This window comes from Aegilops tauschii, chromosome 2 (assembly GCF_002575655.3).
Source record: "Aegilops tauschii subsp. strangulata cultivar AL8/78 chromosome 2, Aet v6.0, whole genome shotgun sequence".
Lineage (NCBI taxonomy): Eukaryota > Viridiplantae > Streptophyta > Magnoliopsida > Poales > Poaceae > Aegilops > Aegilops tauschii.
In genome coordinates this window covers 632,557,813-632,576,069 of record NC_053036.3, presented here as the reverse complement: position 1 = coordinate 632,576,069, position 18,257 = coordinate 632,557,813, and the positions used below count along the sequence as shown (strand labels likewise).

General features: G+C 46.0%; 1 long non-coding RNA gene across 1 annotated transcript; it reads left to right on the top strand.

Annotated features, from left to right (window-relative positions):
* The first annotated feature begins 14,838 nt into the window (after nt 1–14,838).
* Nucleotides 14,839–15,286, top strand: LOC141042128 (uncharacterized). The gene is made up of 3 exons (XR_012203950.1): nt 14,839–14,959; nt 15,052–15,114; nt 15,205–15,286. It is a non-coding gene; the product is annotated as an uncharacterized lncRNA (long non-coding RNA).
* The last annotated feature ends 2,971 nt before the right edge of the window (nt 15,287–18,257 follow it).

Genomic DNA, 18,257 nt, shown 5'->3' with positions numbered 1-18,257 from the left:
CCGAGATTCGATCGTCGGTATCCCAATGCCTCGTTCAATCTCGTTACCGGCAAGTCACTTTACTCGTTCCGTAACGCATGATCCCGTGGCTAACTCATTAGTCACATTGAGCTCATTATAATGATGCATTACCAAGTGGGCCCAGAGATACCTCTCCGTCATACGGAGTGACAAATCCCAGTCTCGATTCGTGCCAACCCAACAGACACTTTCGGAGATACCTGTAGTGCACCTTTATAGCCACCCAGTTACGTTGTGACATTTGGTACACCCAAAGCATTCCTACGGTATCCGGGAGTTGCACAATCTCATGGTCCAAGGAAACGATACTTGACATTAGAAAAGCTCTTAGCAAACGAACTACACGATCTTGTGCTATGCTTAGGATTGGGTCTTGTCCATAACATCATTCTCCTAATGATGTGATCCCGTTATCAATGACATCCAATGTCCATGGTCAGGAAACCATAACCATCTATTGATCAACGAGCTAGTCAACTAGAGGCTTATTAGGGACATGTTGTGGTCTATGTATTCACACATGTATTACGGTTTCCAGTTAATACAATTATAGCATGAACAACAGACAATTATCATGAACAAGGAAATACAATAATAACCATTTTATTATTGCCTCTAGGGCATATTTCCAACAGTTTACAGGCAACCTGCTTAAACATTATGACACACTAGTAACCCGGTGGGCGGCAGACGGATGACAAGGCCCAAGGCTCAGAAGGCTGGTTTATGTTAATGGTGGGCCGGTTTAAGAGGAAAGGCATGAGGAATATTTACCTTACAAGGAGTTAAGACCTGGACTTGTATCCGGTTTGTATTAAAGATAGACTAGTCCTAATCCTGATAGGACTCCACATGTAAGCCGCCCTTCAACATATATAAGGAGGGGCAGGGCTCCCCAAAGAGGGACAAGCAACAAGCAATAATCTCTAGGGCTAGACACAATTAGAGGAGAGCCGGTTTACGGCGACTCCCTCATGAGCGTAATGAGATCTAGCCTCAAACAGCATGCAGGGTTATTACCGGATGATGTTTCGCGGGGCCCGAAGCTGTCTAAATCCTTGTCTTGTGTTGCTTCTCTTGATTCCGCTCAACCCCTCTTAAGCTACTACAACGATGCGTTGGCCTCACGACTAAGTCCTCACACTAGGACATCTGCCGTGACAAAACCACGACAGGTATCATTATTTTCTGAACTTCACAGATGATTTGAGCAGATATCGGTATATCTACTTGATGAAACATAAGTCTGAAACATTTGAAAAGTTTAAAGAATTTCAGAGTGAAGTGGAAAATCATCGTGACAAGAAAATAAGGTTTCTACGATCTGATCGTGGAGACAAATATTTGAGTTACGAGTTTGGTCTTCAAATTAAAACAATGTGGAATAGTTTCAGAAATTCGTGCCACCTGGAACACCACAACATAATGGTGTGTCCGAACGTCATAACCGTACTCTATTGGATATAGTGCAATCTATGATGTTTCTTACCGATTTACCACTATAGTTTTGGGGTTATGCATTAGAGACAGCTGCATTCACGTTAAAAAGGGCACCGTCTAAGTCCGTTGAGATGACACAATATGAACTGTGCTTTGGCAAGAAACCAAAGTTGTCGTTTCTTAAAGTTTGGGGTTGCGATGCTTATGTGAAAAAGTTTCAGCATGATAAGCTCAAACCCAAATCGGAGAAGTGTGTCTTCATAGGATACCCAAATGAGACTATTGGGTACACCTTCTATCACAGATCCGAAGGCAAGACTTTTGTTGCTAAATTCAGAATCTTTCTGGAGAAGGAGTTTCTCTCGAAAGAAGTGAGTGGGAGGAAAGTAGAACTTGATGAGGTGACTGTACCTTCTCCCGGATTGGAAAGTAGTTCATCACTGAAATCAGTTCCAGTGATGCTTACACCAATTAGTGAGGAAGTTAATGATGATGATCATGAAGCTTCGGATCAAGTTACTACTGAACCTCGTAGTTCAACCAGAGTGAGATCCGCACCAGAGTGGTACGGTAATCCTGTTCTGGAGGTCATGTTACTTGACCATGACGAACCTACGAACTATGAGGAAGCGATGGTGAGCCCAGATTCCGGAAAAATGGCTTGAGGCCTTGAAATCTGAGATGGGATCCATGTATGAGAACAAAGTGTGGACTTTGATTGACTTGCCCAATGATCGGCGAGCCATTGAGATTAAATGGATCTTCAAGAGGAAGACGGACGCTGATAGTAGTGTTACTATCTACAAAGCTAGAATTGTCGCAAAAAGGTTTTCGACAAGTTCAAGGTGTTGACTACGATGAGAGTTTCTCACTCGTATCTATGCTTAAGTCTGTCCGAATCATGTTAGCAATTGCCGCATTTTAGGAAATCTGGCAAATGGATAAATAAAACTGCATTCCTTAATGTATTTATTAAAAAAGAGTTGTATATGATGCAACCAGAAGGTTTTGTCAATCCTAAAGGTACTAACAAAATATGCAAGCTCCAACGATCCATCTATGGACTGGTGCAAGCATCTCAGAGTTGGAATATGCGCTTTGATAAGTTGATCAAATGATATAGTTTTATACAGACTTACGGTGAAGCTGTATTTACTAGAAAGTGAGTGGGAACACTACAACATTTCTGATAAGTATATGTGAATAACATATTGTTGATCAGAAATAATGTAGAAGTATTCTGCAAAGCATAAAGGAGTGTTTGAAAGGAGTTTTTCAAAGAAAGACCTCGATGAAGCTACTTACATATTGAGCATCTATATAGATAGATCAAAACGCTTGATAAGTTTTTTCAATGAGTACATACCTTGACAAGATTTTGAAGTAGTTCAAAATGGAACAGTCAAATAAAGAGTTTCTTGCTTGTGTTACAAGGTGTGAAATTGAGTAAGACTCAAAGCCTGACCACGGCAGAAGATAGAAAGAGAATGAAAGTCATTCCCTATGCCTCGGCCATAAGTTCTATAAAGTATGCCATGCTGTGTACCAGATCTATTGTATACCCTACACTAATTTTGGCAAGGGAGTACAATAGTGATCTAGGAGTAGATCACTGGACAGCGGTCAAAATTATCCTTAGTGGAATAAGGATATGTTACTCGATTATGGAAGTGACAAAGGCTCGTCGTAAATGGTTACGTCGATGCAAGTTTTGACACTAATCTAGATGACTCTATGTCTCGGTCTAGATACATATTGAAAGTGGGAGCAATTAGCTAGAGTAGCTCCGTGCAGAGCATTGTAGACATAGAAATTTGCAAAATACTTACGGATCTGAATGTGACAGACCCATTGACTAAAATTATCTCACAAGCAAAACATGATCACACCTTAGTACTCTTTGGGTGTTAATCACATAGCGATGTGAACTAGATTATTGACTCTAGTAAACCCTATGGGTGTTGGTCACATGACGATGTGAACTATGGGTGTTAATCACATGGTGATGTGAACTATTGATGTTAAATCACATGGCGATGTGAACTAGATTATTGACTCTAGTGCAAGTGGGAGACTGAAGGAAATATGCCCTAGAGGCAATAATAAAGTTATTATTTATTTCCTTATATCATGATAAATGTTTATTATTCATGCTAGAATTGTATTAACAGGAAACATAATACATGTGTGAATACATAGACAAACAGAGTGTCACTAGTATGCCTCTACTTGACTAGCTCGTTGATCAAAGATGGTTATGTTTCCTAGCCATAGACATGAGTTGTCATTTGATTAACGGGATCACGTCATTAGGAGAATGATGTGATTGACTTGACCCATTCCGTTAGCTTAGCACTTGATTGTTTAGTATTCCGCTATTGCTTTCTTCATGACTTATACATGTTCCTATGACTATGAGATTATGCAACTCCCGTTTACCGGAGGAACACTTTGTGTGCTACCAAACGTCACAACGTAACTAGGTGATTATAAAGGTGCTCTACAGGTGTCTCCGAAGGTAGTTGTTGGGTTGGCGTATTTTGAGATTAGGATTTGTCACTCCGATTGTCGGAGAGGTATCTTTGGGCCCACTCAGTAATGCACATCACTATAAGCCTTGCAAGCATTGTAACTAATGAGTTAGTTGCGGGATGATGTATTACGGAACGAGTAAAGAGACTTGCCGGTAACGAGATTGAACTAGGTATTGAGATACCGACGATCGAATCTCGGGCAAGTAACAGACCGATGACAAAGGGAACAACGTATGTTGTTATGCGGTCTGACCGATAAAGATCTTCGTAGAATATGTGGGAGCCAATATGAGCATCCAGGTTCCGCTATTGGTTTTTGACCGGAGACATGTCTCGGTCATGTCTACATTGTTCTCGAACCCATAGGGTCCGCACGCTTAAAGTTCGATGACGGTTATATTATGAGTTTATGTGTTTTGATGTACCGAAGGTAGTTCGGAGTCCCGGATGAGATCGGGGACATGACGAGGAGTCTCGAAATGGCTGAGACGTAAAGATCGATATATTGGACGACTATATTCGGACTTCGGAAAGGTTCCGAGTGATTCGGGTATTTATTGGAGTACCGGAGATTCGCCGGGAAGATGTATTGGGCCTTATTGGGCCATACGGGAATAAAGGAGAGAGGCCAAAAGGAAGGAGGCGCGCACCCCCCCTCTGGTCCGAATTGGACAAGGGGTGCAGCCCCCTTTTCCTTCTCCCTCTCCCCCTCTTTCCTTCTCTCCTACTCCAACAAGGAAAGGAGGAGTCCTACTCCCGGTGGGAGTAGGACTCCCCCCTTGGCGCGCCCTCCTCCTTGGCCGGCCGCCTCCCCCCTTGCTCCTTTATATACGGGGGCAGGGGGCACCCCATAGACACAACAATTGATCATTTGATCTTTTAGCCGTGTGCGGTGCCCCCCTCCACCATAGTCCACCTCGATAATACTGTAGAGGTGCTTAGGTGAAGCCCTGCGTCGGTAGAACATCATCATCGTCACCACGCCGTCGTGCTGACGAAACTCTCCCTCAACACTCGGCTGGATCGGAGTTCGAGGGACGTCATCGGGCTGAACGTGTGCTGAACTCGGAGGTGCCGTGCATTCGGTACTTGATCGGTCGGATCGTGAAGACGTACGGCTACATCAACCGCATTGTGCTAACGCTTCCGCTTTCGGTCTACAACGGTACGTAGACAACACTCTCCCCTCTCGTTGCTATGCATCACCATGATCTTGCGTGTGCGTAGGATTTTTTTTGAAATTACTACGTTCCCCAACAGTTTGTGGGTACGTAGGTATATATCGGAGCAAGAAGTAGGTCGGTGGAGCCACGAGGGTGGAGGGCGCGCCCAGGGGGGTAGGTGCGCCCCCTGCCTTGTGGCCTCCTTGTCAGTTGGTTGACGTCCACTCCAAGTCCTCTGGATCACTTTTGTTCCAAAAATCACGCTCCCGAAGGTTTCATTCCGTTTGGACTCCGTTTGATATTCTTTTTCTGCGAAACACTGAAATAGGCAAAAAAACAGCAATTTGGCCTGGGCCTCCGGTTAATAGGTTAGTCCCAACAATAATATAAAGTGTATAAATAAGCCCATTAAACATCCAAAACAGAATATATAATAGCATGGAACAATAAAAAATTATAGATACGTTGGAGACGTATCAAGCATCCCCAAGCTTAATTCCTGCTCGTCCTCGAGTAGGTAAATGATAAAAACAGAATTTTTTTATGTGGAATGCTTCTTAACATAATTTTCAATGTAATTCTTTTTATTGTGGCATGAATATTTAGATCCGAAAGATTCAAGATAAAAGTTTAATATTGACATAAAAACAATAATACTTCAAACATGCTAACCAAGCAATTATGTCTTATCAAAATAACATAGCCAAAGAAAGCTCATCCCTACAAAATCATATAGTTAGGCCATGTTTCAATATCGTCACACAAATGTTCTCATCATGCATAACCCCGATGACAAGCCAAGCAATTGGTTCATACTTTTTAACGCGCTTCAGCCTTTTCAACCCTTACGCAATACATGAGCGCAAGCCATGGATATAGCACTATGGGTGGAGTAAATTATAATGATGGGGGTTATGAGAGAAGACAAAAAGGTAGAAAGTCTCACATTGACGCGGCTAATCAATAGGCTATGGAGATGGCCATCAATTGATATCAATGAGAGGAGTAGGGATTGCCATGCAACGGATGCACTAGAGCTATACATGTATGAAAGCTCAACAAAAGAAACTAAGTGGGTGTGCATCCAACTTGCTTGCTCACGAAGACCTAGGGCATTTTGAGGAAGCCCTTCATTGGAATATACAAGCCAAGTTCTATAATGAAAAATTCCCACTAGTATATGAAAGTGACAACACAGGAGACTCTCTATCATGAAGATCACGGTGCTACTTTGAAGCACAAGTGTGGAAAAAGGATAGTAACATTGTCCCTTCTCTCTTTTTCTCTCATTTTTTTCTCTGTCTTTTTTTGTTGGGCCTTCTCTTTTTTTTCTTTGGCCTCTTTTTTTATTTAGTCCGGAATCTCATCCCGACTTATGGGGGAATCATAGTCTCCATCATCCTTTCCTCACATGGGACAATGCTCTAATAATGATGATCATCACACTTTTAATTACTTACAACTCAAGAATTACAACAAAGTATGACTCTATGTGAATGCTTCCGGTGGTGTACCGGGATATGCAATGAATCAAGAGTGACATGTATGAAAAATTATGAATGTTGGCTTTGCCACAAATACGATGCCAACGGCCCGTACCCCCCCGCCCGTTACTCTCTGTTCTCTCCCTCTCTCTCCTCGCCGACGCGCCCCGCCACCACATCCCACCCCACCGCCGCCGCCGCCGCCCGCCGCACGCTGCCGCCCCCACCACTCGCCGCGGCCCGGTCGCCCCACCACCCCGCCGCCCCACCGGCCCCCCACCCCGTCGCCAGTGCCGCCCGGCGCCGTCGCCCCACCACCCGTCGCCCCCGCCGCCCCGCCGCCCCCCCGCGCCCCACCGCCCCGGCCCCCCGCCGCCCCGGGGCCCCGCCGCACCACCGCCCCGTCGCCCCCCCGCCCGGCCCCCCGCCGCCCCGGCCCCCCCGCGCCCCACCGCCCCGGGCCCGGCGCCGCCGCCCCAGGCTGCCCCGCACCCCTCCTCCACCGCCCCGCCCCCCTCCTCCACCGGCCACCTCCTCCACCGGCCCTACCCCAGGTGAGCTCTACCTCCTCTTTTTTTCCTTTTTTTTTCTTTTGTTTTTTTAGTTTTAGGTTTATGTTTAGTTTAGATTTAGTTTTAGTTTTAGTTTTAGGTTTAGTTTTAGTTTAGTTTTAGGTTTAGATTTAGTTTTTTCCTTTTTTTCTGTTTTATTAGTTTTAGGTTTATGTTTAGTTTAGATTTAGTTTTAGTTTTAGTTTTAGTTTTAGATTTAGGTTTAGTTTTAGGTTTAGTTTTAGGTTTAGTTTAGTTTGAGGAAAGAAGAAGAAGAAGAGAAAAAGAGGAGAGGAGGAGAAGAAGAAGAGGAAAAAGGAAAGGAAGAAGAAGAAGAGGAGGAGGAGAAGAAAAAAGAAGAAGAGGAAGAAGAAGAAGAAAAAAGAGGAGAGGAGGAGAAGAAGAAGAGGAAAAGGAAAGGAGGAAGAAGAAGAAGAAGAAGAAGAAGAAGAAGAAGAAGGAAAAAAAGGAAGAAAAGGAAGAAAAGGAAGAAGAGGAAGAAGAAGAAAAGGAAAAAAGAGGAAAAAACCCCGACCCCGACCCGGCACCCCGACACGACACCCCGACCCCTAGACCCCGACACCCCGACCCCGAGCCCGACCCCGACACCCCGACCCCGAGCCTGACCTGACACCCCGACCCCGACACCGACACGGCACCCCGACCCCGACCCGGCACCCCGACCCGACACCCCGACCCCGAGACCCCGACACCCCTAGACCCCGACTCCGACACCCCGACCCCGAGCCTGACCTGACACCCCGACCCCGACACCGACACGGCACCCCGACACCGACACCCTGACACCACACCCACCCTTACCCCGACACCGACACGGCACCCCGACCCCGACCCGGCACCCCGACCCGACACCCCGACTCCGAGACCCCGACCCCGAGCCTGACCCGACACCCCGACCCCGAGACCCCGACCCCGACCCGACACCTCGACCCCAAAACCCCGACCCCGAGCCTGACCCGACACCCCGACCCCGACACCGACACGGCACCCCAATCCCGACCCGGCACCCCGACCCGACACCCCGACCCCGAGACCCCGACCCCGACCCCGACACCCTGACCCCGAGCCTGACCCGACACCCCGACCCCGACACCGACACGGCACCCCGACCCCGACCCGACACCCCGACCCCGAGACCCCGACCCCGACACGGCACCCCGACACCGACACGACACCCCGACCCCCGACACCTCCCGAAAAGGTGTTCTTTGGCCTTCCAGAAGCCGACGGGGTCATATATTTGTGAATTATTAGTTAGGTCATATATTTTTCGATTTTGTTATGAAAAACATCATATATAATTGTGTTGATCGGGTAGTTTTAAATGTGCAGTAGTTTCATCGCTGCGAGGTTTGGTGTTCGACGACCTCGCCGTGCATTTGACGAGCTCTGCCCCTTCGTTCGTGGGTGAGCACAAATGACATGTCCTCCTCCCCCATTAATTATTTGATATATTCCGATGAAACTTGATAGCTAGCTATATATGTGTCTTGAATCATCAGTATGCGTAACCAATATGTGTCTCCCGTTCGAAAGCGTCATAGTTATAAATATGCATGCATTTGCATATTTATAACCTTGATTCTTTCAAATTGTCCAACGCTATCCATGGACAGCCCGAGTATGTTTAGATTGGGTTCGTTTTCCCATATGCTTTGCTACGGATCCGACGCATAAATTTCGTCAGTGCCTCCCTGTTGTTCTCCGGGTACACATCCTCTCTGTTTATTGCAGAGACGTGTATCAGGAGAACAGCGGGGAGGTGCTGCCGAAATTTTGCGTAGGATCTGGAGCATAGCATGGGAAAATGAACCCAATCTAAACATACACCGGTCACACTGGTCAGAACAAATGGAGCACTGAATGGTTCACAAAAACCAAGGGGTTTGTGCGAGCCGCATTTGCAAATGGCCAGAGGAAAACCTGGTGCCCCTGTTTATGGTGCGGCAATTGGGAAAAGAGGACAGAGGCTGAAATGGGCAAACACCTGCAGAAGAGTGGTTTTACGCCCGATTATACGGTGTGGACATTTCATGGTGAGTCTGCCCAACGTGACCGAGCTGAGGTGGATCGTCGTCGCACCGACGAGCATGGTACCGGGATGGAAAACATGGTGCAAGACTTCGATGATGCTCGGGATTCGGACGAGGAGATGGAGGAATCTGCAAAGGCCTTCAATGAAATGTTGGAGTCTTCAAAACGTCCGCTCCATGAGCACACTAAGCTTTGTCAGTTGGATGCCATCTCACAAGTAATGGCTCTGAAGGCTCAGTTCAACTTGGGCAGAGAATGCTACGATGCAATGATGACAGTATTTGGACGCTTTCTACCCAAAGGCCATGTAATGCCTGCAAACCTGTACCAGTCGGACAAAATCCTCCATGCACTGAAGATGCCCTATGATAAGATACATGCCTGTGAGAAAGGATGTGTCTTGTTTAGGCTTGACTATGCGGACATGAACTATTGTCCCATTTGCAAGTCTTCCAGGTATGTTGTGGTAGACAACGGTATGGGTGAGAAGACACAGACCAAAATCCCCGTTAGTGTTCTTCGGTATATGCCAATCGTACCAAGACTTCAACGTCTTTTCATGGTCGAAGAGACGGCCAGACAGATGACATGGCACAAAACGGGCAAAAGAACCGAACTGGATGCAGATGGGAATCTGATGATTGTACACACATCGGATGGTGTTGCGTGGAAAAAGTTTGATGAATTACATGGTGACAAAGCGGCAGATCCGAGGCATCCTCGAGTCGGCATCAGCACGGATGGGTTCAGTGTGTTTGGTATGACGGCAGCCCAATACAGTTGTTGGCCCGTATTTGTCTTTCCACTCAATCTCCCCCCCGGATAGATTATGCAAAGAAAGAACATTTTCCTGACGTTGATAATTCCAGGGCCCAACTATCCGGGGAAAAATATGAATGTGTACATGCAACCGCTTAAGGATGAATTGCAAGAAGCCTGGGATAATGGGTTCAAGACATACGACGCCAATAGCAAACGGAACTTCATAATGCGTGTCTGGTACATGTACTCGACGCATGACTTGCCGGCGTATGCACTATTCGTTGGCTGGTGTGTGCATGGAAGGTTCCCGTGCCCCACATGCAAGGGAGCTCTTGAGTTTCATTGGCTTCAGGCCGGTCGCAAGTTTTCTTGCTTCGACATGCATAGACAGTTCCTGAATCCTCGCCATAAGTTCAGGAAAGACAAGAAGAACTTCATCAGAGGTAGAGTTGTCAAAAACTCTGCACCACCTGCATTGACAGGCCAACAGACCCTGGATCAGTTAAACGCTCTCGAGCCAGATCCAGAGCGTCCAGGGTACTTCAAGGGGTATAATTCTAAGCACGCCTGGACTCACAAAACATGCTTATGGGATCTACCTTACTTCAAAGACCTCCTTTGCCCACACAACATCGACGTGATGCACACTGAGAAGAATATCGCCGAGGCACTTTTTGGTACATTGTTCGGCATAGATGGGAAGTCAAAGGATAATACTAAGGCTAGAGTCGATCTGGAGGCGCTATGTGATAGGCCGTTACAAAACATGAAAGAACCGAAAGGAAAGCAGAACTGGACGAAGCCAAAGGCATGGTTCAATCTTGGAAGGCCAGCTATGAGGGAAATTATCTTGTGGGTGAAAATGCAATTGATGTTCCCCGATGGGTATGTAGCGAATCTACAGAGGGGAGCCAGTCTTGATAAATTGAGGATATTTGGTCTCAAGAGTCATGATTGGCACATATGGATTGAGCGGGTAATGCCGGTGATGTTGCGTGGCTTCATCCCTGAGGATGAATGGCTAGTACTGGCAGAACTCAGCTATTTCTTCCATGTTCTTTGTGCGAAAGAACTATCGCCTGGCGTGCTAGAAGAAATGGAAGAGTTGGCGCCGGAGTTGATCTGCAAGTTAGAGAAGATCTTTCCACCGGGCTTCTTTAATCCAATGCAACATTTGATTTTGCATCTCCCGACCGAGGCAAGATTGGGGGGCCAGTGCAAAATCGTTGGTGCTACCCAACTAAGAGGATGCAGAAGACGCTTCGACAAAAATGTAAAAATAAACGTAGAATTGAAGCATCGATGGCTGAGGCATTCATCACTGAGGAGGCGGCAAACTTCGTGACAGCACACTACGAAGCCAAAAATCGTCATTTGCATAATCCGAAGCCTCGGTACAATGCTGACGACCCTAAAAAGGGTGGATCCAACCTCAGCCTATTCAAAGGGAATCTCGCACCAGCCAGTGTTTCAAATCCAGTATCTTTGGATAACGAACAATGGCGGACCGTTTCGTTGTATATCTTCAACAACCTGATAGAAGTGCGTCCGTACATCGAGTAAGTTCTCGGTACATAGTTTCGCAACTTCTATTTCCTTTGAACTGCTCTTATTCCTGGATATTTCATACAGTCGATACGTCGCCTTATTCTCGTATGGAGCGGTGATCCAAAAGGATTCTGTCGAAGAGTATGAGCTTCTCGCAAAGCAAGGAGGCGGCTATCCCGGTTTCATCTCTTGGTTCAAACAAACGGTAATTTCTATTAGACTTGTAGGCTAATTTGTAGGCGGCTATCCCGGTTTCATTCGCTAATTTGTGTGTAATGCAACAATCCTTTCATATTAAACTTGTAGGCTAATTCAGAGTCTATGGACGCCGAATTGAGACAAGTCGCTAATGGTTTTGACTATAAGGTCCATTCATTTGACAAATACGACATCAACGGGTATCGCTTTCGTACCTATGGCAAAGAGCTATCTATGGCCGACCGAAAGTCTAAAAATTGTTGTGTATCTGCTATCGGCGAAGGAGGTACCGAGTATTATGGGAGAGTTGAAGCAATTTATGAACTTCTATTCTATGGTGAAAACCCACCGAATGTCGTAGTCTTCAAATGTTATTGGTTTCAGCCGAAGGAGACTAGAAGGACTCATGAACATATAGGGCTAGTTGAAATCAACCAAAGCACCTATTTAGATGTTCCTGATGTCTATATTACGGCTCAACAGGCGACCCAAGTATTCTATCTACCGTGGGCCTGCCAAACTAATCCAAATCTGAAAGGTTGGGATGTCGTTTATGAAGTGCCGCCATGTGCTAGACTATCCCCCGCAAAGGAAGAGGATTATGAACCTCACATTAACCCAGACACATATGAAGGAGAATTCTTCCAAGAGACACGTCTTTCCAAAAAGCGTTTCAAGAACCGCTATACTTCACCCCAAAACATTGAAGTTGACAGCGACAGTGAATCCGACATCACCCCAGAGGAGGAACAAGAAGAGCCGGAACAAGAAGAGGTTACTGCTGCGGATGACCTGTCATTGCTTGACCGATTACGTCAAGGTGGCCTTCCACATGTTGATGCCACTGAACCCTATGAGCCCATCATTGATTATAGTGATGATGATGATTATGCATTTATTGATGATACTGATCGAGATTATTAGTAGTGTCAGGTATTAAATTTTTTTATGTTGTACTTGATGATGATACACTTAAGTGATACACATATTATTGTTCATGTCGGTCTTTTTTTTATGTTGTACTAATTTCGTTTACTGTTTGTCATGGCAGGTGTTGAAAGATGGTGGGCGCTGGTCGGGAGCGCGCCAAGGCCCCTTCTTCATCGGCGCGTGGTCTGAGGTCTTCCATTCCAGACGCACCTCTCCGCCGAGCGTTGCTGGACAGTATGGCCACACCGCCGGGCCCTTCCTCGTCGACCGCGGTGCCCAGCAGGGGACGAGGTAGGAAGAGAGGAGGTGGGGCACGTGGTCGTGGGAGAGGAGGTAGGGTGACTGCTACGGCGCCTTCCTCGCCACCACCCCCAGCTGTTTCACCCGAGCACGTGACTGCTAGGGTGGACTCGTCCGAGGAGGAGGCTACACGGACTCCGGTCCACGAGCCTCTAGTCCACGGGTCTTGGGCCCACGAGCCTCAGGTCGACTGGCCTTCGGCCCACGAGAGTTCGGCACACGAGACCCCGGAGGAGCACACGTCCGGATGGGGTACCTGGCCGGATCAGCCCGAGGAGCCGAGTGGCCATGCTGATGATGGCGGGGAGCCGACTGATCTTGAGGAGGAGGGGGGCACCGTCTACCAGCGTGGTGCTACACGGCTCCCGTCCGTGCCGGCGACCCGCGAGCAGAGGTGGTTGATTTTCCCTGATGGGGAGAGGTACGTAAGTGCATTTAATATTTTTGTACCTTGTGCATTCACGTTTCTTAAAATAACTAATGCGTTGGCCTTGTCATCCTGCAGGGGTTGGGACCACCATCATAGTGTCCGCCGGCCCAACTCCGTCCTTGGAGTTCTTTGCCGGCAAAACTTCCCGGGGTTTGTCACGTTGCCTGGTGAGGGTCGGCTTCCAGAGCTTGGATTGAGCTGGGAGCACTACGTGGCTGCCCCGGCCCCGCCGGATGAGATTATCGACGGTGTCGTGTGCGACACGAGGGCAGACATGGTGATCAGAAAGTTCTGGGTAATTTCTCCTTTACACATTTAAAAATCTTCAACTAGCTAGTTATTAATTGTACTAATCAATATTGTCTCATTTGATTGTAGACATTCTACAGGTGTGAGGAGGGATACGAGGAGGACGCGGCACATGTTATTGAGAACGTCTGCAAGCGCCTACTCCAGAACTTACGACACGAGGCTCGGGTGCAGGCTGTTCGAGACTACTACGCCTTGCGTGGTATCAAGAAGACCAAGCCGGCATGCCGCGATAAGTTCCTGAGTAAGGAGCAGTACATGAAGGTAATTCTTAAGGCCTTCTACTTAAGTTCCTTCATTTAGTAATTCTTAGCCGTAGCGCTCAAGTTTCTATTTGCTAACTTAGGCGCCTCCGAGATGGTGTGCGGATCGGATGGATTGTTGGGAGGTGTTGGTCGATGAGTGGTGCTCAAAAGAATGGCTAGCCCTCCACAACGAGGCCAAGGACAAACGTGCCCAAATGGAAGGTGTGCCACACCATCAAGGCAGCTCCAACTTATATCAGTTCGGGCGCAATTGGGTATGTGGTTTGCTTCATGATTCATGCAATTCATTCATCATGCTAGCTTGAGCCCTTTAATTACTAATTTTCATTGTTTCTCTCTTTCAGGCACGCCACAATAAGGTGGATAAGGTGCCAGAGGTGTACGACCTGTATGCCATGGCCCACACTGCCTCTTTCAAGAAAGTCAAGGCTTTCTCTCAGTCTGACCTCGATGATGCAAACAACTTCACCAACATCTCCTCCCACAACAAGCTCGTGAGATATAGAGATGAGGGGAAGGCGAGGAAAGGGGAGGACTTTAACCCGAGCCAGGGTCCCATTGATCCAGAGCTGGTGATGATATCTGGTGGCGGGAGGTCCCATGGCTCCATAGCCATTGGAGATGGACTTATCCGTTGTCCTAGCACTCTCCCGGAGATCAAGGCGCGCTAGTCGAGCTCCGCTCCTGAGATAAGGCCTCGTGAACGGCCAGTGCAACTCGCCATCAAGGTTAGTGATACGTACTCAGTTATCTTTCTCCATTACATTGTGTGCGCTTCCATCAGTGATTACAAATGGTCATGTGAGTGGCGTTGCAGGCTTCTATACAGAGTGAGAGAGATAGAACGGAAACTTCTGGCGGAGGCGGCGGAGAGGCAGCGGGAGTTGGAGGAGAGGACGACAAAGATGATGGAGGAGGAGAGGGCACGGAATGACATGCAGGCAAGGGCCATGTACGAGCTCCTTGTGGTAAGTTTCTTCTGTAGATTAGCCAAAACATTCATGTAGTGTTTGTCTCATTACTAACTAGTATGACTGAGTCGTCAAAACCGAATGTGCAGTCTGTGTGCGAGAAGACAGGTCAGACCGCTCCGCCGATGCCAGTGATTGCTCCTGGGACCACGGTGAGTTTTATTTGAATGGACATTACTTGCTAGTCTTAACATTTGAGTGTCATCATGCTAACAAGACATTGGAAATGATCTTTGGTGCAGCGTAACTCCAGACAAGCATCGCACGATCCTTCTCCAGCTACCGACACGAGCCAGCCCGCTCCTACACCTCCTGGATCTTGATAAGTTTATCTAGTGTTTTGCTTAACACATGCATAAAGACCTAGACTTAGCTTTATTTCCTCCAATGCTTACCATAATGACCTAGACTTAGCTTCTTCTCCTCCAAAATGACTTAATAAGCTTACTGACCTCCAAAACCATCCATTTTACCTAAGTTAGCTCTAAAACGATCTGTACTTAGCTTCCTTATGTCAAAAATTGAATAATTAGCTTAGTTAGCTCATAGACGATCCATTTTACCTAAGTTAGCTCTAAAATGACCCATTTTACCTAGGTTAGCTTATAAATGATCCAGTTCATCCAAGTTAGCTCAAAAATGACCAATTTTACCTAGATTAGCTCCTAAATGATCCATTTTACCTACGTTAGCTTTAAAATGACCCATTTCAACTAGGTTAACTCCAAAATGACCCATCTTATCTAGGTTATCTCATAAACGATCCATTTCAACTAATTTAGCTCATAAACGATCCATTTCACCAAGTTAGCTAAAAACGATCCATTTCACCTAAAATAGCTCTTAAATGATCCATTTCACCTAAGTTAGCTCAAAAAGATCCATTTCAACTAAATTAGCTCATAAATGATCCATTTCACCTAAGTTAGCTCAAAAACGATCCATTTCAACTAAGTTAGCTCATAAATGATCCATTTCACCTAAGTCAGCTAAAAATGATCCATTTCACCTTAGTTACCTCAAAAACGATCCATTTGACCTTAGTTAGCTCATAAACGACCCATTTCAACTAAGTTAGCTCATAAATGATCCATTTCACCTTAGCTAGCTCATAAACGACCCATTTCAACTTAGTTAGCTCATATATGATCCATTTCACGTAAGTTAGCTCATAAATGACATACTCTTCTTGTTCTAGTCTTCTTCTTGTTCTACTCTTCTTGTTCTCGTCTTCTTCTTGTTCTACTCTTCTTGTTCTAGTCACCTATTTCTAACTTTCTTATTTTGCCATTTTGCAGATTTCATTCACTTCATGGAAGCTACTCTTCTTGTTCTAGTCTTCTTGTTTATGTATGGATGGAACTTTGTTTATGTATGAAGGCTCTTTGTGATATGAATGGAGCTTTGTTTATGTATGAAGGAACTTTGTTTATGGATGGAACTTTGTTTATGTATGAAGGAACTTTGTTTATGGATGGAACTTTGTTTATGTATGAAGGAACTTTGTTTATGGATGGAATTTTGTGATATGAATGCCTGTGAAATATATCTATATATGTCATATATATTTGCTGTGAAAATTGTTGGATTTAATAAAAAACAGAAAAAAGAGCCAATATGCAGGCTCTTTGCCGTCTGCCACCGACGGCAACGGGCTCTTTGCCGTCTGCCGCGGACGGCAAAGAAGACACGTGGCATCCAGCTGTGCTTCCTGGGAGCTGACCCATTTGGTCAGTTTGCCTACAGTGGCAGACGACAAAGAGTAAACGAGTTTGCCGTCAGCGGCGGATGGCAAAGGCCTGCCATGTAGTGACGTGTAGATGACATCATACGGCGGACGGCAAAGACACTAGAAAGTTTGCCGTCCGCTGGCAGACGGCAAAGGCACTAGAAAGTTTGCCGTCCGCGGCAGACGGCAAAGGCCTGCCGTTAGCCACTTAACGGACTGAGAGCACAATTATTGCCGTCCGCCCTCTTTGCCGTCCGCGGCAGACGGCAAAGGGCCTTTGCCGTCAGCCGTCAGGAAGCAGACGACAAAGTAGCTGTTTACCGTAGCCTACTTTGCCGGAGCCTTTTGCCGTCCGCCGTTCATGCCTTTGCCGTCCGCCGTGGCAGACGGCAAAATAGCTGATTCCTGTAGTGTTGCATGGCAATATATCTCAGAATGGCTATGGAAATGCCATAATAGGTAGGTATGGTGGCTGTTTTGAGGAAGATATAAGGAGGTTTATGTGTGACAGAGCGTATCATATCACGGGGTTTGGATGCACCGGCGAAGTTTGCACCAACTCTGAAGGTGAGAAAGGGCAATGCACGGTACCGTAGAGGCTAGAAAATTGTGGAAGGTTGAGAGTGCGTATAATCCATGGACTCACATTAGTCATAAATAACTCATATATTTATTGCAAAAGTTTATTAGCCCTCGAAGCAAAGTACTACTACGCATGCCCCTAGAGGGATAGATTGGTAGGAAAAGACCATCGCTCGTCCCCGACCGCCACTCATAAGGAAAGCAATAAAAGAACACCTTATGTGTCAAAATTTTCACACAACTTTTACCATACGTGCATGCTACGGGACTTCCAACCTTAACACAAGTATTTCTCAATTTCACAATTACTCAACTAGCACACTCTAATATTACCACCTTTATTTCTCAAAACACTTATCAAGTATCAAACTTCTCATGATATTCAATGAACTCAATATGGAAGATTAATTTTACAATTAAAGCAAATTACCATGCTGTTTAAGACTCTCAAAATAATATAAGTGAAGCATGAGAGATCAATAATTTCTATAAAATAAAACCACCACCATGCTCTAAAAGATATAAGTGAAGCACTAGAGCAAAAACTATATAGCTCAAAAGATATAAGTGAAGCACATAGAGTATTCTAATAAATTCCGAATCATGTGTGTCTCTCTCAAAAGGTGTGTACAGAAAGGATGATTGTGGTAGACTAAAAACAAAGACTCAAATCATACAAGCGCTCCAAGCAAAACACATATCATGTGATGAATAAAAACATAGCCCCAAGTAAAGTTACCGATAGACGAAGACGAAAGAGGGGATGCCTTCCGGGGCATCCCCAAGCTTAGGCTTTTGGTTGTCCTTGAATTTTACCTTGGGGTGCCTTGGGCATCCCCAAGCTTAGGCTCTTTCCAATCCTTGTTCCATAATCCATCAAATCTTTTCCCAAAACTTGAAAACTTCACAACACAAAACTTAACAGAAAATCTCATGAGTTCCGTTAGCGAAAGAAAACAAAACACCACTTCAAGGTACTGTAAT